The sequence below is a fragment of the Phyllobates terribilis genome, unplaced genomic scaffold (assembly GCF_046119375.1).
Source record: "Phyllobates terribilis strain yellow unplaced genomic scaffold, ASM4611937v1 Scaffold_27__1_contigs__length_16484149, whole genome shotgun sequence".
In the NCBI taxonomy this organism is placed as follows: domain Eukaryota; kingdom Metazoa; phylum Chordata; class Amphibia; order Anura; family Dendrobatidae; genus Phyllobates; species Phyllobates terribilis.
The window spans coordinates 12643980-12663423 of NW_027362787.1; the positions used below are offsets into that span (position 1 = coordinate 12643980).

At 44.2% G+C, this 19444-nt stretch overlaps 5 non-coding genes and 1 pseudogene across 5 annotated transcripts; all 6 read left to right on the forward strand.

Annotated features, from left to right (window-relative positions):
* The first annotated feature begins 1105 nt into the window (after positions 1-1105).
* Positions 1106-1296, forward strand: LOC141176752 (U2 spliceosomal RNA). The gene has a single exon (XR_012253410.1). It is a non-coding gene; the product is annotated as a U2 spliceosomal RNA (small nuclear RNA).
* A 1115-nt stretch (positions 1297-2411) lies between these two features.
* LOC141176753 (U2 spliceosomal RNA) lies at positions 2412-2602 on the forward strand. Its single transcript, XR_012253411.1, has one exon. It is a non-coding gene; the product is annotated as a U2 spliceosomal RNA (small nuclear RNA).
* A 1115-nt stretch (positions 2603-3717) lies between these two features.
* On the forward strand, positions 3718-3908 carry LOC141176754 (U2 spliceosomal RNA). The gene has a single exon (XR_012253412.1). It is a non-coding gene; the product is annotated as a U2 spliceosomal RNA (small nuclear RNA).
* A 1115-nt stretch (positions 3909-5023) lies between these two features.
* On the forward strand, positions 5024-5214 carry LOC141176755 (U2 spliceosomal RNA). Its single transcript, XR_012253413.1, has one exon. It is a non-coding gene; the product is annotated as a U2 spliceosomal RNA (small nuclear RNA).
* A 1112-nt stretch (positions 5215-6326) lies between these two features.
* On the forward strand, positions 6327-6517 carry LOC141177319 (U2 spliceosomal RNA). Its single transcript, XR_012253924.1, has one exon. It is a non-coding gene; the product is annotated as a U2 spliceosomal RNA (small nuclear RNA).
* A 6852-nt stretch (positions 6518-13369) lies between these two features.
* Positions 13370-13542, forward strand: LOC141177831 (U2 spliceosomal RNA; annotated as a pseudogene).
* The last annotated feature ends 5902 nt before the right edge of the window (positions 13543-19444 follow it).

Here is a 19444-nt window from a genome sequence, read left to right on the forward strand (position 1 = left end):
GTTTCTAAAATCAGAAAGAATTGAATTCAATGTTTTTTGTTCATTTTGCTTGTTTGTCGGATTTTGGGATGGACTCTTTGGCTTTGCTTTTCTTCTCCTCATTGGATTTTTCATGTTCAAAGTTGCAGAAGCCAGATTACAAGCTCATTTTGGTTCAACTTCAGCAACTGTGCATTGCATTGCCATGTAATGTGATGCAATGCTATCTTTCTAGCTCTCCCTTTTTACTTCCTTTTGGATAAACAGACATATTAGGCAAGCATTTTGGAGCTTTCACCTAAATAACTACAGGTGGTGAGATAAGCTGCACAATATAATTGACCTTTCAGTATATTGTTGCACACACACCATCTATTTAGCAAATGCCCTTGTTATCAACAGCAGCCTTTTAAACTCACCTGAGCTAACAGGTATGTGCGCTGGTTACTCTGCTGCGCTTAAAATTTCTTTTTTGGTTTGCTACAATGCCTTTTCTGAAACGTTGTCTCCTTCTGCTGGAACACTGACTTCTTTCATTTAATGCCTGCAGACTATAAAAGAGAACCCAACCCAAAAAGTTTGGTTGATTAGTCTGTGGCATTCTGTTAAACTGTTGCTTATGGCGGTCTCTGTGAGCTTCTCAGCGACATTCAGCCAGCCAGGTATCCTGCCTGCAGTAGATGGAATGTGGCAATGGAACGCTGGCTGCGCGTGTCATAATAGGCTCTGAGCCTTTATATACCTGTGCACAGCAGCAGCCACCTTCAGTCTGCTGCTGGACAGCCAGCAGCAGCAGCAGCAGGAGAGGTATGTAATCAGGAGCCCTCCTGCTAAGGGTGGACAGCTGCTCGTTCCACCCCACCCCCCGCCTTAATTGGTTCTCCTCCCTTCCAACGGTGTTGAGGCGGGTGGGAACAGCAGGGGGTGAAGGTGCTGTGTTTAAAGAGGTGGAGTTATGCAGATCTAAAACGCGTGGATTGCAGCAGCAGCAAGCCGAAAAGTGCAGGCATGTAAGGGATCTAGAGGTTGACAACATGTCTTCTTAACGGGAGTCCAGGAGCTCATCTCCACAAATGGACTTTTCAGGATCCTTGGGTGGCTCCGTAGTTTGAAACCAATTCTGGTTATCGCTTCTCGGCCTTTTGGCTAAGATCAAGTGTAGTATCTGTTCTTATCAGTTTAATATCTGATACGTCCCCTATCTGGGGACCATATATTAAATGGATTTTTAGAACAGGGAGATGGAAAAAGAGCTTGCTCTGTCCACTCCACGCATTGACCTGGTATTGCAGTATCTCCAGGACCGGTGCACCCCTTCTTTAATGCAGTTTCTAAAATCAGAAAGAATTGAATTCAATGGTTTTTGTTCATTTTGCTTGTTTGTCGGATTTTGGGATGGACTCTTTGGCTTTGCTTTTCTTCTCCTCATTGGATTTTTCATGTTCAAAGTTGCAGAAGCCAGATTACAAGCTCATTTTGGTTCAACTTCAGCAACTGTGCATTGCATTGCCATGTAATGTGATGCAATGCTATCTTTCTAGCTCTCCCTTTTTACTTCCTTTTGGATAAACAGACATATTAGGCAAGCATTTTGGAGCTTTCACCTAAATAACTACAGGTGGTGAGATAAGCTGCACAATATAATTGACCTTTCAGTATATTGTTGCACACACACCATCTATTTAGCAAATGCCCTTGTTATCAACAGCAGCCTTTTAAACTCACCTGAGCTAACAGGTATGTGCGCTGGTTACTCTGCTGCGCTTAAAATTTCTTTTTTGGTTTGCTACAATGCCTTTTCTGAAACGTTGTCTCCTTCTGCTGGAACACTGACTTCTTTCATTTAATGCCTGCAGACTATAAAAGAGAACCCAACCCAAAAAGTTTGGTTGATTAGTCTGTGGCATTCTGTTAAACTGTTGCTTATGGCGGTCTCTGTGAGCTTCTCAGCGACATTCAGCCAGCCAGGTATCCTGCCTGCAGTAGATGGAATGTGGCAATGGAACGCTGGCTGCGCGTGTCATAATAGGCTCTGAGCCTTTATATACCTGTGCACAGCAGCAGCCACCTTCAGTCTGCTGCTGGACAGCCAGCAGCAGCAGCAGCAGGAGAGGTATGTAATCAGGAGCCCTCCTGCTAAGGGTAGACAGCTGCTCGTTCCACCCCACCCCCCGCCTTAATTGGTTCTCCTCCCTTCCAACGGTGTTGAGGCGGGTGGGAACAGCAGGGGGTGAAGTTGCTGTGTTTAAAGAGGTGGAGTTATGCAGATCTAAAACGCGTGGATTGCAGCAGCAGCAAGCCGAAAAGTGCAGGCATGTAAGGGATCTAGAGGTTGACAACATGTCTTCTTAACGGGAGTCCAGGAGCTCATCTCCACAAATGGACTTTTCAGGATCCTTGGGTGGCTCCGTAGTTTGAAACCAATTCTGGTTATCGCTTCTCGGCCTTTTGGCTAAGATCAAGTGTAGTATCTGTTCTTATCAGTTTAATATCTGATACGTCCCCTATCTGGGGACCATATATTAAATGGATTTTTAGAACAGGGAGATGGAAAAAGAGCTTGCTCTGTCCACTCCACGCATTGACCTGGTATTGCAGTATCTCCAGGACCGGTGCACCCCTTCTTTAATGCAGTTTCTAAAATCAGAAAGAATTGAATTCAATGTTTTTTGTTCATTTTGCTTGTTTGTCGGATTTTGGGATGGACTCTTTGGCTTTGCTTTTCTTCTCCTCATTGGATTTTTCATGTTCAAAGTTGCAGAAGCCAGATTACAAGCTCATTTTGGTTCAACTTCAGCAACTGTGCATTGCATTGCCATGTAATGTGATGCAATGCTATCTTTCTAGCTCTCCCTTTTTACTTCCTTTTGGATAAACAGACATATTAGGCAAGCATTTTGGAGCTTTCACCTAAATAACTACAGGTGGTGAGATAAGCTGCACAATATAATTGACCTTTCAGTATATTGTTGCACACACACCATCTATTTAGCAAATGCCCTTGTTATCAACAGCAGCCTTTTAAACTCACCTGAGCTAACAGGTATGTGCGCTGGTTACTCTGCTGCGCTTAAAATTTCTTTTTTGGTTTGCTACAATGCCTTTTCTGAAACGTTGTCTCCTTCTGCTGGAACACTGACTTCTTTCATTTAATGCCTGCAGACTATAAAAGAGAACCCAACCCAAAAAGTTTGGTTGATTAGTCTGTGGCATTCTGTTAAACTGTTGCTTATGGCGGTCTCTGTGAGCTTCTCAGCGACATTCAGCCAGCCAGGTATCCTGCCTGCAGTAGATGGAATGTGGCAATGGAACGCTGGCTGCGCGTGTCATAATAGGCTCTGAGCCTTTATATACCTGTGCACAGCAGCAGCCACCTTCAGTCTGCTGCTGGACAGCCAGCAGCAGCAGCAGCAGGAGAGGTATGTAATCAGGAGCCCTCCTGCTAAGGGTAGACAGCTGCTCGTTCCACCCCACCCCCCGCCTTAATTGGTTCTCCTCCCTTCCAACGGTGTTGAGGCGGGTGGGAACAGCAGGGGGTGAAGGTGCTGTGTTTAAAGAGGTGGAGTTATGCAGATCTAAAACGCGTGGATTGCAGCAGCAGCAAGCCGAAAAGTGCAGGCATGTAAGGGATCTAGAGGTTGACAACATGTCTTCTTAACGGGAGTCCAGGAGCTCATCTCCACAAATGGACTTTTCAGGATCCTTGGGTGGCTCCGTAGTTTGAAACCAATTCTGGTTATCGCTTCTCGGCCTTTTGGCTAAGATCAAGTGTAGTATCTGTTCTTATCAGTTTAATATCTGATACGTCCCCTATCTGGGGACCATATATTAAATGGATTTTTAGAACAGGGAGATGGAAAAAGAGCTTGCTCTGTCCACTCCACGCATTGACCTGGTATTGCAGTATCTCCAGGACCGGTGCACCCCTTCTTTAATGCAGTTTCTAAAATCAGAAAGAATTGAATTCAATGTTTTTTGTTCATTTTGCTTGTTTGTCGGATTTTGGGATGGACTCTTTGGCTTTGCTTTTCTTCTCCTCATTGGATTTTTCATGTTCAAAGTTGCAGAAGCCAGATTACAAGCTCATTTTGGTTCAACTTCAGCAACTGTGCATTGCATTGCCATGTAATGTGATGCAATGCTATCTTTCTAGCTCTCCCTTTTTACTTCCTTTTGGATAAACAGACATATTAGGCAAGCATTTTGGAGCTTTCACCTAAATAACTACAGGTGGTGAGATAAGCTGCACAATATAATTGACCTTTCAGTATATTGTTGCACACACACCATCTATTTAGCAAATGCCCTTGTTATCAACAGCAGCCTTTTAAACTCACCTGAGCTAACAGGTATGTGCGCTGGTTACTCTGCTGCGCTTAAAATTTCTTTTTTGGTTTGCTACAATGCCTTTTCTGAAACGTTGTCTCCTTCTGCTGGAACACTGAATTCTTTCATTTAATGCCTGCAGACTATAAAAGAGAACCCAACCCAAAAAGTTTGGTTGATTAGTCTGTGGCATTCTGTTAAACTGTTGCTTATGGCGGTCTCTGTGAGCTTCTCAGCGACATTCAGCCAGCCAGGTATCCTGCCTGCAGTAGATGGAATGTGGCAATGGAACGCTGGCTGCGCGTGTCATAATAGGCTCTGAGCCTTTATATACCTGTGCACAGCAGCAGCCACCATCAGTCTGCTGCTGGACAGCCAGCAGCAGCAGCAGCAGGAGAGGTATGTAATCAGGAGCCCTCCTGCTAAGGGTAGACAGCTGCTCGTTCCACCCCACCCCCCGCCTTAATTGGTTCTCCTCCCTTCCAACGGTGTTGAGGCGGGTGGGAACAGCAGGGGGTGAAGGTGCTGTGTTTAAAGAGGTGGAGTTATGCAGATCTAAAACGCGTGGATTGCAGCAGCAGCAAGCCGAAAAGTGCAGGCATGTAAGGGATCTAGAGGTTGACAACATGTCTTCTTAACGGGAGTCCAGGAGCTCATCTCCACAAATGGACTTTTCAGGATCCTTGGGTGGCTCCGTAGTTTGAAACCAATTCTGGTTATCGCTTCTCGGCCTTTTGGCTAAGATCAAGTGTAGTATCTGTTCTTATCAGTTTAATATCTGATACGTCCCCTATCTGGGGACCATATATTAAATGGATTTTTAGAACAGGGAGATGGAAAAAGAGCTTGCTCTGTCCACTCCACGCATTGACCTGGTATTGCAGTATCTCCAGGACCGGTGCACCCCTTCTTTAATGCAGTTTCTAAAATCAGAAAGAATTGAATTCAATGTTTTTTGTTCATTTTGCTTGTTTGTCGGATTTTGGGATGGACTCTTTGGCTTTGCTTTTCTTCTCCTCATTGGATTTTTCATGTTCAAAGTTGCAGAAGCCAGATTACAAGCTCATTTTGGTTCAACTTCAGCAACTGTGCATTGCATTGCCATGTAATGTGATGCAATGCTATCTTTCTAGCTCTCCCTTTTTACTTCCTTTTGGATAAACAGACATATTAGGCAAGCATTTTGGAGCTTTCACCTAAATAACTACAGGTGGTGAGATAAGCTGCACAATATAATTGACCTTTCAGTATATTGTTGCACACACACCATCTATTTAGCAAATGCCCTTGTTATCAACAGCAGCCTTTTAAACTCACCTGAGCTAACAGGTATGTGCGCTGGTTACTCTGCTGCGCTTAAAATTTCTTTTTTGGTTTGCTACAATGCCTTTTCTGAAACGTTGTCTCCTTCTGCTGGAACACTGACTTCTTTCATTTAATGCCTGCAGACTATAAAAGAGAACCCAACCCAAAAAGTTTGGTTGATTAGTCTGTGGCATTCTGTTAAACTGTTGCTTATGGCGGTCTCTGTGAGCTTCTCAGCGACATTCAGCCAGCCAGGTATCCTGCCTGCAGTAGATGGAATGTGGCAATGGAACGCTGGCTGCGCGTGTCATAATAGGCTCTGAGCCTTTATATACCTGTGCACAGCAGCAGCCACCTTCAGTCTGCTGCTGGACAGCCAGCAGCAGCAGCAGGAGAGGTATGTAATCAGGAGCCCTCCTGCTAAGGGTAGACAGCTGCTCGTTCCACCCCACCCCCCGCCTTAATTGGTTCTCCTCCCTTCCAACGGTGTTGAGGCGGGTGGGAACAGCAGGGGGTGAAGGTGCTGTGTTTAAAGAGGTGGAGTTATGCAGATCTAAAACGCATGGATTGCAGCAGCAGAAAGCCGAAAAGTGCAGGCATGTAAGGGATCTAGAGGTTGACAACATGTCTTCTTAACGGGAGTCCAGGAGCTCATCTCCACAAATGGACTTTTCAGGATCCTTGGGTGGCTCCGTAGTTTGAAACCAATTCTGGTTATCGCTTCTTGGCCTTTTGGCTAAGATCAAGTGTAGTATCTGTTCTTATCAGTTTAATATCTGATACGTCCCCTATCTGGGGACCATATATTAAATGGATTTTTAGAACAGGGAGATGGAAAAAGAGCTTGCTCTGTCCACTCCACGCATTGACCTGGTATTGCAGTATCTCCAGGACCGGTGCACCCCTTCTTTAATGCAGTTTCTAAAATCAGAAAGAATTGAATTCAATGTTTTTTGTTCATTTTGCTTGTTTGTCGGATTTTGGGATGGACTCTTTGGTTTTGCTTTTCTTCTCCTCATTGGATTTTTCATGTTCAAAGTTGCAGAAGCCAGATTACAAGCTCATTTTGGTTCAACTTCAGCAACTGTGCATTGCATTGCCATGTAATGTGATGCAATGCTATCTTTCTAGCTCTCCCTTTTTACTTCCTTTTGGATAAACAGACATATTAGGCAAGCATTTTGGAGCTTTCACCTAAATAACTACAGGTGGTGAGATAAGCTGCACAATATAATTGACCTTTCAGTATATTGTTGCACACACACCATCTATTTAGCAAATGCCCTTGTTATCAACAGCAGCCTTTTAAACTCACCTGAGCTAACAGGTATGTGCGCTGGTTACTCTGCTGCGCTTAAAATTTTTTTTTGGTTTTGCTACAATGCCTTTTCTGAAACGTTGTCTCCTTCTGCTGGAACACTGACTTCTTTCATTTAATGCCTGCAGACTATAAAAGAGAACCCAACCCAAAAAGTTTGGTTGATTAGTCTGTGGCATTCTGTTAAACTGTTGCTTATGGCGGTCTCTGTGAGCTTCTCAGCGACATTCAGCCAGCCAGGTATCCTGCCTGCAGTAGATGGAATGTGGCAATGGAACGCTGGCTGCGCGTGTCATAATAGGCTCTGAGCCTTTATATACCTGTGCACAGCAGCAGCCACCTTCAGTCTGCTGCTGGACAGCCAGCAGCAGCAGCAGCAGCAGGAGAGGTATGTAATCAGGAGCCCTCCTGCTAAGGGTAGACAGCTGCTCGTTCCACCCCACCCCCCGCCTTAATTGGTTCTCCTCCCTTCCAACGGTGTTGAGGCGGGTGGGAACAGCAGGGGGTGAAGGTGCTGTGTTTAAAGAGGTGGAGTTATGCAGATCTAAAACGCGTGGATTGCAGCAGCAGCAAGCCGAAAAGTGCAGGCATGTAAGGGATCTAGAGGTTGACAACATGTCTTCTTAACGGGAGTCCAGGAGCTCATCTCCACAAATGGACTTTTCAGGATCCTTGGGTGGCTCCGTAGTTTGAAACCAATTCTGGTTATCGCTTCTCGGCCTTTTGGCTGAGATCAGGTGCAGTGATCTAACGGTTGCTGCCTTGGTCTTGGCTGAGAGGTGCCCGGGGTACCCGGCTCCTTGGCCTGGGGGGATCGTCTCACCTTTTGGTGGGACTTCACCCCCCTGCTGCTATTAGGGAGCTGGCTTAGTCCCCGGGCAACAAGTTGCGATCCCCAGGCGAAAGGCCGAGCCCGTGGTGACGGTAAGCCTTTGCCACTTTGGTGAGATGCCTTGTTCATTTCAATTTTCCACTGGCTCCGGCCAGATCAGGAACTCGGTGCGTATCGAGGTTCCAGCAAACCACGTCGGATATGACAACCCCCGTGAGTTCTATGTACAGATTTTGAGAGATCTGTTGAACGTGAAAGATCATGATGTTTACTGCCTGCAGGAGAAGGGGCAGAGTACATATATTCTCACGTTCTCGACCAAGGTTGCCTGCCAGCACTTTTACGAATGCGTTAAGGGCCACCGTAACAGCAAGCTGTTGGACGGAGTGATTTTTACGGGTCTCTATGGCGGAGTTGACGTTCCCCTTGTGGTATACATGTTTAACCCCCATGTGTCCACAGATGATATTGAGCTTTTTCTGAGCAGATATTGTACATCTGTCAGATTTACGGGGAACGTCAAAGGTCGGAGTGGTTTCTGGAATGGGAAACGACGCTTTATGGTACGCTTCAGACTTGACCCTGGGGGTGTAGAAGGCCTTATGCACCCCCCCTCCACAGTGGTGCTGGGAAGAGACCATGGCTATCTCTTCTATGATGGACAACCATTCAGGTGTCGTAGGTGTGGTGACCTTGGTCACATACAGAGCGATTGTAAGAACGAGCGGATGAGTCAGTGCCACAACTGTGGACAATGGGGTCATGCCTCAAAGGACTGTAAGAACAGTAAGACCTGCAGTGGGTGCGGAATGTCTACTCACCTGTTCAGTAATTGTCCGATGCGGACAAGGTCTCGTGGTGGCTCTCGGGCGCCTGCGGCTAGTTCCGCAGGAGTTCCTGCTGATGCCAGCAGGGTCAGCCCGGGTGACCCCAGAAAAAGCTTTGTGGACATTACTAAAGGTCAAAAACAGTCTGACTCAGTCGATGCTCTGTCGGTACCTTTGCGGAAAAACCCGGCCTCTGTAGCCGAGGTCACGCCTTTGCCTACTCCTGCAGGGGTCCAGGTTTCACCTGGTGGGGAGATGGCACCTTCTCAGAGCGGAAATGAGAGGGAACCAAAAAAGAGGCGAAAATCTGGAGCTGTTGGTACCAATCCAGATGTCCATCCAGATACCCCTGCTGATGCCAGCACAGATGTTGGACCAGATGTCTGCCCTGATGCCAGTCCAGACGGATGCCCTGATGCCAATCCAGATGGATGCCCTGATGCCAATCCAGACGGATGCCCTGATGCCAATCCAGATGGATGTCCTGATGCCAACCCAGATGGATGCCCTGATGCCAGTCCAGATGGATGCCCTGATGCCAGTCCAGATGGATGTCCTGATGCCAGTCCAGATGGATGTCCTGGAACCATTCCTGATGGATGTCCTGTTGCCTGCCTGGATGATAGAGGTCGTGCAGTGGTTGGTGAACCTGTTGCTGGTCCTGATGGTCATCCTGCTCCGGAGATGATGTCCCTTGGTGCTCCTGGAGGGTCTGCGGGTATTCCACCTGCTGCAGTGCCTGGTGAGGATCGGGTGGATTCGGAGGATCGGATGGATCTCAGCGCCAGTGGTAAGAGAAGTCGTGAAGAGGCGCAGGAGGAGCATAACCTGCCTCAGATGTCCCGTAAAGTCTTTCTATCTAGTGCTGCAAAAATTCTCAGCCCAGAGGGGACTAACTTAATTGAGGATTTCACGGACTCAGATGAAACGGACAGTTTACGAACTGTGTCATCCCTTCCTTCACCTTCTCTGTCACAAATTATTGATTCAGATTCAGAGTATAATGAATCAATAAAAAACACCTAACATGGCAGAAATCCGTGTTGCCTCACTAAATGTGAGAAGCCTAAAGAGCCCTGTTAGACGGGCTGCTTTGTTTGCTTGGTTAATGACTCTGAACTTTGACATTTTTTTCCTGCAAGAATGCGGTATTGATCACGATTTGTCATACCCCAACTTAAAAATGGACTGGTCAGCAGGACCCTCTATTTGGTCAGGGTCCAATGAAAATAAAGCTGCCGGGGTTGGGATTTTATTCAAATGTCAAAATGTTAATGTTTTATCCATCACTGAAATAGTTCCAGGTCGTGCCTTATCAACTCATGTTATTTTAAATGGTTTTACCTGTCGTCTTATTAATGTTTATGCATCCCCAGAGAAAAATGAGCGTGCTTCCCTTTTTAATGTCATCCCTTTGTTTTTATCAGGTCCGTCCCCTGTGATAGTGGGAGGGGATTTTAACTGTGTCATGTTGGGGGAGGGGAGGAGTGGAGGTGATACTAATGGAAGAACAGACAAAACATCCAGTCTGTTAAAACATTTGACAACGGACCTCAAATTATTAGATGCTTGGAGAAAGTCCTACCCTACTGACCCTGGGCATACATGGAGGGGTAGAGGGATGTCATCTCGTATTGATTTTATTTTTTCCTCTTCTGATGTTTTTAAACCTAGGAATGCTGGTCTAATAGAAAATATTTTTTCTGATCATGTATTACTATACAATGTATTGCAAACTCCACAGGAAGCAAAAGTTGGAAAAGGTATGTGGAAATTGAATGTGCTCTTATTAGAAGACGAACTGGTAAGGGCGGAGTTTTATGCAAAGTATGAGAGTTGGAGAAGACGGAAACACCCAAATCAGAGTATGTTGGGGTGGTGGGAGTGTGTTAAAACCCGTATTAAAGAATTTTTTATTAAAATTGGTAAAAGGAAGGCACGTGAAAAAAGGAAATGTTTTAAAGATTTTAATGTCAGGATGCAAACTCTCCTTAAGCTTAAGGGGTGGGGAGTACCTGGTGTGGATGATGAGATTGCCAAGATCCAGACAGAAATCCAAAAATTCCTGGAACAAAAGGGTAAAGAAATTATATTTAATACCCGTGTGAAATATTTGGAAGAGGGTGAGACCTGCTCAAGGTTTTTCTTTAAAAAAATGAGTGACAAAAAACAAGTGATTACTGAGCTAGAAGGACAATCTTCCACTGAGGGCATTTTAGAGCATACTGCTAATTTTTATAGAGATCTTTTTAGTATTAAAAATGTTGATGAACCTGCTTTTACAGAGAATCTTAATGTTTTATCCCAGTTTTTAAATAAAGATGACCAGATTTTTTTAGCTAAAGAACTTTTACCCAGTGAAATTGAAGAGACCCTTAAGAGTTTTAATAAAGGTAAGGCTCCTGGATCAGATGGCCTTCCTATTGAATTTTATCTTTGCTTTTGGGATCTAATTAAGGAGGATTTTATACAAGTAGTTTGTGAAGCCTCTAAGGCTGATTTATTACCATATTCATGGCGTAAAAGTATGATTACATTAATTTTTAAGAAAGGTGATAAATCAAAGTTGGAGAATTGGAGGCCTATTTCACTATTAAATACAGACTACAAGATTTTAGCTAAAGTTGTTGCTGGTCGTCTTAAAGCAGTTGTTAAAAATGTAATTCATCCAGATCAGGTGTGTGGTGTCCCCGGGAGATCAATCTGGGAGCATCTAAACCTAATTCGTGATCTTATCTGGTTTCAAAAAGATAGAAAACAGCCACTAGCTATTTTATCTTTGGATTTTATGAAAGCGTTTGATAGGGTCTCCCACTTTTATCTTTTTAAAGTTATGGGAAAGATGGGGTTCCCTGATTCTTTTATTCAGAAAATTGCGCTTTTATACAAACAGTCATCTGCCCAGATTTTAGTCAATGGTTTTTTAACTAGAGAGGTGGAGCTTCTTTCCGGTGTTAAACAAGGTTGCCCCATGTCCCCACTTTTATTTGTCTGCTCCATTGAGCCACTGTTGTGCCTGCTGCGTCGGGACAAGGTGGTTAGGGGCATTTTTATTCCGGGTGGGGGTGGACAACAAGTTAAAGCCATTGGATATATGGATGACATATCTGTATATGGCACTAGCTCAGCATCTATTAACAGAGCAATTCTAATTACTGAAATTTTTAGTGCTGGGTCTGGGTTTAAGTTGAATATAAATAAATGTGACTGTATGATTATGGGTCAATGGGAGTCAGATCCGCCTAGGGTTCCCACACAAACAGTAGGAATCAAGATCCTGGGTGTCTTGTTTAATCCTGCTAATGATGGTATTGAAAACTGGGATTTGGTTTTGAATAAATTAAATCAGAAGATCTCTTTATGGCAAACTCGAAAACTAACAATGGAGGGCAAGATTCTTGTAATTAAAATGGTTTTGCTTCCTATCATTTTGTATGCCGCTATGGTTTTTCCCCCTAATTCTCTGTATCTTAAAAGACTTATGAAGCCCATGTTTTATTTTCTGTGGGGATCCAAAATGGAGAAATTGAGGAGGGAGGTGGTATGTAAAAGCAAGAAAAATGGGGGTAAAGGGTTCCCTGATTTAAAATTGTTTTTATTTATCAAGTTTTTTGTATTTTGTTGCAAAAGCTTGAATAATGTTGGGGCTTTCTCTTGTTTTCTTAGATGTACAACTGGGTTTCTTTTCCGAAAGTTGAACTTCAGTATGACTGTTAATTGTCCTTTTCTCTTATCTCCCCCTAAGCATTACAAGATCTTGGAGAAGGTCATTTCAGAATATGATCTGACCCAAGTTGATCGTCAGCTTTTATTTGATCAACGTAAGTTAACAGTTATTTGTAAGGGACATGAGGAGATGGAGGATGTGTCTAATTTTTCCATCTCCAGGTGCCGCCTGGTGTGGAACAACGTGGCCTGTCCTGCACTTAGCAACTCACAAAAGGATTTAGCTTGGCAGGTTGTTCACCAATGTCTCCCTACGAGAGCTTTTCAGCATCATAGGGGGCTGGTGGCTAGTGCTAGATGTCCCAGAGAAAGATGCGCCCCAAACGAGTCAGTGTTTCATTTACTGTGGGATTGCCCCTACGCACAAGAGCTATGGCAGACGGTGGGCACCCTCCTAAAATGGATATGTGGTATACAAACCCTTAATTGTGACATTATAATATATGGGATAATTAAATGCCCAACCATGAAACAAGCACGAGTCGCATGGCTTATAATAAACTGTTTAAAAGAAGCTTTATGGAAAGTGCGCAATATATTATTGTTTAAACGTGAATTTATTCCTGTCAAAGATTGTATTGGGCTTGCTCTTTGTGAAATGTTTACATACTACCTGAGAGATTGTAAAAAGATGGGAATCAATGAAGCAAAAAAGCTATGGTGTTTGCAAATTTGGAATATGTATTTATTTATGTAAATTATATGCAAAACTGTGTTTTATGCTTTTTATGCTTTTAAGTGCATTTTAATTCTGACTCTGTATTAGTTTTATGTCATATTTTATTCCAGTATTTGTGATTTGTTTCAAATATTGTATCGGATATGTTCTTTGTGAAAAGTTTTCATACTACCTGATTGTAAAAAGATAAAGTTAAAAAGCTATGGTGTTTGCATTTGACATATGTATTTATTTATGCAAATTATATGCAAAACTGTGTTTTATGCTTTTTATGCTTTTATGCGCTTTTTAAATCTGACCTTGTATTTGTTTTATGTCATATTTTATTCAAGTCTTTGTGATTTGTTTGTAATTTATGATGTATGTCTGATTTAAATAAAGCTTGTTTGAAAACGGATCTGTTCTTATCAGTTTAATATCTGATACGTCCCCTATCTGGGGACCATATATTAAATGGATTTTTAGAACAGGGAGATGGAAAAAGAGCTTGCTCTGTCCACTCCACGCATTGACCTGGTATTGCAGTATCTCCAGGACCGGTGCACCCCTTCTTTAATGCAGTTTCTAAAATCAGAAAGAATTGAATTCAATGTTTTTTGTTCATTTTGCTTGTTTGTCGGATTTTGGGATGGACTCTTTGGCTTTGCTTTTCTTCTCCTCATTGGATTTTTCATGTTCAAAGTTGCAGAAGCCAGATTACAAGCTCATTTTGGTTCAACTTCAGCAACTGTGCATTGCATTGCCATGTAATGTGATGCAATGCTATCTTTCTAGCTCTCCCTTTTTACTTCCTTTTGGATAAACAGACATATTAGGCAAGCATTTTGGAGCTTTCACCTAAATAACTACAGGTGGTGAGATAAGCTGCACAATATAATTGACCTTTCAGTATATTGTTGCACACACACCATCTATTTAGCAAATGCCCTTGTTATCAACAGCAGCCTTTTAAACTCACCTGAGCTAACAGGTATGTGCGCTGGTTACTCTGCTGCGCTTAAAATTTCTTTTTTGGTTTGCTACAATGCCTTTTCTGAAACGTTGTCTCCTTCTGCTGGAACACTGACTTCTTTCATTTAATGCCTGCAGACTATAAAAGAGAACCCAACCCAAAAAGTTTGGTTGATTAGTCTGTGGCATTCTGTTAAACTGTTGCTTATGGCGGTCTCTGTGAGCTTCTCAGCGACATTCAGCCAGCCAGGTATCCTGCCTGCAGTAGATGGAATGTGGCAATGGAACGCTGGCTGCGCGTGTCATAATAGGCTCTGAGCCTTTATATACCTGTGCACAGCAGCAGCCACCTTCAGTCTGCTGCTGGAAAGCCAGCAGCAGCAGCAGCAGGAGAGGTATGTAATCAGGAGCCCTCCTGCTAAGGGTAGACAGCTGCTCGTTCCACCCCACCCCCCGCCTTAATTGGTTCTCCTCCCTTCCAACGGTGTTGAGGCGGGTGGGAACAGCAGGGGGTGAAGGTGCTGTGTTTAAAGAGGTGGAGTTATGCAGATCTAAAACGCGTGGATTGCAGCAGCAGCAAGCCGAAAAGTGCAGGCATGTAAGGGATCTAGAGGTTGACAACATGTCTTCTTAACGGGAGTCCAGGAGCTCATCTCCACAAATGGACTTTTCAGGATCCTTGGGTGGCTCCGTAGTTTGAAACCAATTCTGGTTATCGCTTCTCGGCCTTTTGGCACGATCTATCAGGTTTACCTGTGTGGTCTTGCCTGTGAGGTGCTCTTGGTACCCTTTCTCTCGGCCTGGGGGGATCGTTCCTCTTCGGAGGGACTTAACCCCCCTGCTGCTATTGGGAGGAAGGATTAGTCCGGGAGCAACGGGAAGGGATCCCATGAAGGCTTGCGCCTTTCAGAGAGAAGAGTCGGTACGTTCCTGAGTGAAGGATGCCGGCAACGCTCACATATTCATCGGGTGATGCCCGGATGCGGAACACCGTGAGGATTGAAGTTGGAGCAGCATCGAGGATGGAGAAGAATTTGGACTACATCTGCCATAGGATTCTTCTTGGAGTTCTGGAGTTTCGGCGGGAAGACATATTCTGCTTCCAGGACAACGAGTACAAGGGGACTTACACCATCACCTTCAAGAGCCAGGGATGCTGTCAGCAACTCGTACAAAAGGTAAACGAGAAAAACTACTTAGATGAATTGGATGGACTAACCTTTTGTCTCTTGTATGCTTATGACGAGATCCCCATCGTGGTGCATTTCCCGAACCCCTTTGTGGAAGCTGCAGACATCTCGACCTACCTTACCCGCTATTGTGATGATTTGAGATACCTGGGTACTGTGAAGAACGCGGTAGGCTTCTGGTGCGGCAAGAGAAGGTATATGGCCCGTCTAAAGAGGGACCTTAGTGGAGTGGGAGGAATGCTACACCCTCCCTCAACCTTCGTAATCGGTAAGAGCAGAGGCTACTTATTTTATCCTGGAATGCCAGTATGTTGCAGGAACTGTGGACAAATGGGTCATACCCAAACGTCCTGCACGGGCAGGAAAGTAGACCGCTGCAATAATTGCAGCTGTTACGGACATTTAATGAAGGACTGTCCCGCTGGGAGGAAATGTAATCTCTGCGGTGAGGCGGGGCACATGTTCCGAGGATGCCCCAACAGGACCAGGACCAGGACCTACGCAGAAGCTGCATCTTCTGAAGCTGAGCCGATGCGCCCACCAGTCTTCACTGGCAGGCCGGCGTCGGAGGGCGGTTCGAAGGGCGAGAAGGCTGGGATGGAGCAGGGAGCCGGAGGCCCATCTGGGGCGGCCCCTGCATCGAAGTCCCTTAACGATGGGCGGACCTCGCATGGACCGGAGCGGGGGGGTCCTCCTTCTGGGAGGGTATCCTCCGTATCGATGGTTCCCGATACCGATCCTGTTGGGCTGGAGGGTGGTGCCCCTGTGCGGTTGGCTACAGGGGACCACGCAGCGATGGCCTCAGGATCTTCCAGGGCAATTAGCCAGCCAGATGAGGGGGCTTTGCTTCTAGGTGGCGAACATCAGGAAATCTGTGTTGCTGATCTTGTCCTGATGGACCAGTCTCCCCCCCTGGAGGAGGTGGAGGAAGAGGAGGACTGCACCAGTGACCTAGTGGAGTCTGCCCCGAAAAAGAGACGGAATGTCGAAGCCCCAGCGTCTCCTGGAATGTGGCTGGGAACCGTGACCTACGAGGGGGCAACCGCCGGCTCACAGAATATCGAGTCGTTTGGGTCCTCTAGCCCGGATGTCCTGGAGCAATTTGATATACAGGGCTTTGAGACAGGTGTCCTCATGGAAGATCCACCACCCTGACCTATGAATGCCCACATTAAGACTTGTCTCACTGAATGTGAGGTCATTAAAGAGCCCAGTTCGTAGGGCTGCTCTATTTAAGTACTTAGAAACCACTGACTTTGACATATGTTTATTACAGGAATGCGGGATACAACATGCACTAAATTATAATGATATCAAGACAGATTGGAGACTGGGGCCCTCCATCTGGTCTGGCTCCAACGACAACAAGTCAGCAGGGGTGGGCTTCCTCTGTCGTGGGAGAAATATTACTATAAATGCTGTCACAGAAATAGTACCAGGCAGAGTGGTTTTAGTGCATTTTAAATTTAATGGTTTTATCCTACGTGTAATGAATGTTTATGCTCCCCCTGATAAGCAAGAGAGAATTAATTTATTCGGGATATTGCCATTGTACTGTACTGGGTCATCTCCCCTGATCGTAGGGGGTGATTTTAATTGTCTTTGTGCTAGTGAACAACGAGCGGGGGGTGACCCTTTACGCAAATTGGATAAGTCATGTCATCTATTGAAAGATTTTATAACTGATTTTAAATTATGCGATGCGTGGAGGTCACTCCTGCCGACGGACCCTGGTTACACGTGGTCCGGAAGAGGAGTGTCCTCCAGGATCGATTTTATTTTCCTATCAGATGATTTTAACCCTGTAAAATGTGTTTTAACATCAAATATATTTTCTGACCATAAGGGCTTGGAGGTGCACCTAGAATACCGGGATGAACAGAGGGTCAACAGGGGCCTCTGGCGTCTAAGTACTTACCTGCTGGAGGACCCTCTGATTCGACAAGACTTTGTTAAAGCCTATCAAGCCTGGAGGCAACAAAAACCTTCTGATGCCCCTATGGTAACCTGGTGGGAAATTTTGAAAAAAAAAGTCAGAATGTTTTTTATAAAAGCAGGGAGACGTAAAGCCAGCGAGAAAAAAAGATGTTTTAGTGATCTTAACACCAAACTACAAACACTTTTTAAATTCAAAGAGCTAGGGGTGGAGGTGGGAGATGATATTGCTGGCCTAAAAACTGAAATTCAGAACTGCATAGACACAAAGGGGAAAGAGGTTATTTTTAACTCTAGAGTGCAGCACTTGGAGGAGGGGGAGAAGTGCTCTCGCTTCTTCTTCAAAAAAGTCATGGATAAAAGAGAAGTGATCACAAATCTAGAGGGTGAAACATCTATGCAGGGAATGTTGAATGCTACTTTTAACTTTTATAAGCATCTTTTTAGTAAAAAGTGTATAGATGAGTCCTTTTTATCTGATGCTCTTAATGATCTCGATTTTAAGTTAAATTTTACAGACCAGGAGTTTTTAGAACGCGATATTGTTTTAGAGGAATTATTTTATGTTTTTAAAAGTTTCTCTAAGGGTAAAGCACCTGGGTGTGACGGACTACCTGTAGAATTTTACCTTACTTTTTGGGACATTTTAAAAGAGGACCTTTTTATGCTTTTTAAAGAAGTTTTTATTTGTGAACAGTTGCCATTTTCGTGGAGGAGAGGAGTGGTGTCTTTGATATATAAAAAAGGTGACCGCAGTGCTCTAGCGAATTGGAGACCCATAACTCTCCTAAATGTTGATTACAAGGTACTTGCTAAGGTGGTTGCTGACCGGCTCAGGAGTGTCATTGCCAAACTGATCCGGCCTGAGCAGGTATGTAGTGTACCAGGCAGAAGTATTTCAGAGGTTTTAAACGTATTAAGGGATGTAATTTGGTATTCCAGAGACCGGGGTCAAAATGTAGCTCTTTTAGCCCTAGATTTTGAAAAAGCTTTCAATAGAGTCTCTCATAGATTTCTTTTTAGAGTTTTAAAAAAAATGGGTATCCCTAATATGCTTTTAAATTGTATTAAGATTTTATATAAAAATTGTTTTAGTCAAATTTCTCTTAATGGCTTTTTAACAGATGGAGTTCCCCTTGAGTCCGGAGTGAAGCAGGGATGCCCCTTGTCGCCCATCCTGTTCATCTGCGCCATGGAGCCCCTGCTGAGCGCAATAAGGAAAGACAAAGTGATTAGAGGGGTTCCTGTTCCTGGCGGAGGTGGCAGTGATGTGAGAGTCTTTGGCTACATGGATGACGTGACGGTTGTGTGCGTGGACCCTGCTTCCCTCCGGAGGGCGGTGTTGCGCATTGATTTTTTTTCCCAGGCATCCGGTTTGAAACTTAATTTAAATAAATCTGAATGTCTGACTTTGGGATCCTGGGACACCGCCCAACTCCCGCAGCTCACTATAAAACGAGACAATGTAAAAATTCTTGGAGTTGTTTTTAACGAGGAGAATGTGGGAACTCAAAGCTGGGAGAATGTCATAGAAAAAATGTCAAAGAAAATATCATTTTGGGGTTTGAGGTCCCTAACAATGGAGGGGAAAATTTTAATTATAAAATCAGTGTTGTTACCCCTCATACTGTATATAGCTATGGTGTACCCCCCCTCTGATGTTTTAATTAAAAAAATGACTAGGATGATCTTTATGTTTTTATGGAACTCCAAAATGGAAAAATTAAGGCGAGAAATAATGAGGAAGAATAAAATGAACGGCGGAAGGGATGTCCCCGACTTACATATTTATTTGTATTTAAATTATTTCTGCTTTTGTTTCAAACATTTTAATGGTAATAGTGCGCTAAGTTATTTTTTAAAATATACTTGTGGGATGATTTTTAAAAGATGGTTTAAGTTGTCGTTGAATTCCCCTGTTTTACTATGCCCCCCCAAACACCAAGCAATCTTAGAAAAGACTGTTCGATTTTATAGCCTTGGTGATTTTAATATGGACATTTTTAAAGACCGCAAGAAGCTTTTATCTTTTCTGAGGAGGAATGAAGATGTGACCCCCATAGTAAATTTCTCAGAAGAGAGATCGAAGCAAGTTTGGAAGAATGTCTTCGGGAAATTCTTAGCAAATGGACATAAGGACATCGCATGGATGGTGGTCCACCAGTGCCTCCCCACCAGAGAGTTTCAACACAGGAGAGGCCTGGTGGCCAGAGCCAAATGCCCCAGAGACTCATGTGTTAATGACGAAACCACCTTGCACCTTATGTGGAATTGCCCATTTGCACAGAAACTTTGGCACAAAGTTGGGATTCTTTTAAAATGGACTTGCGGTTTAAGAGATTTTAACCATGAATATGTTTTATATGGCCTTTTTAA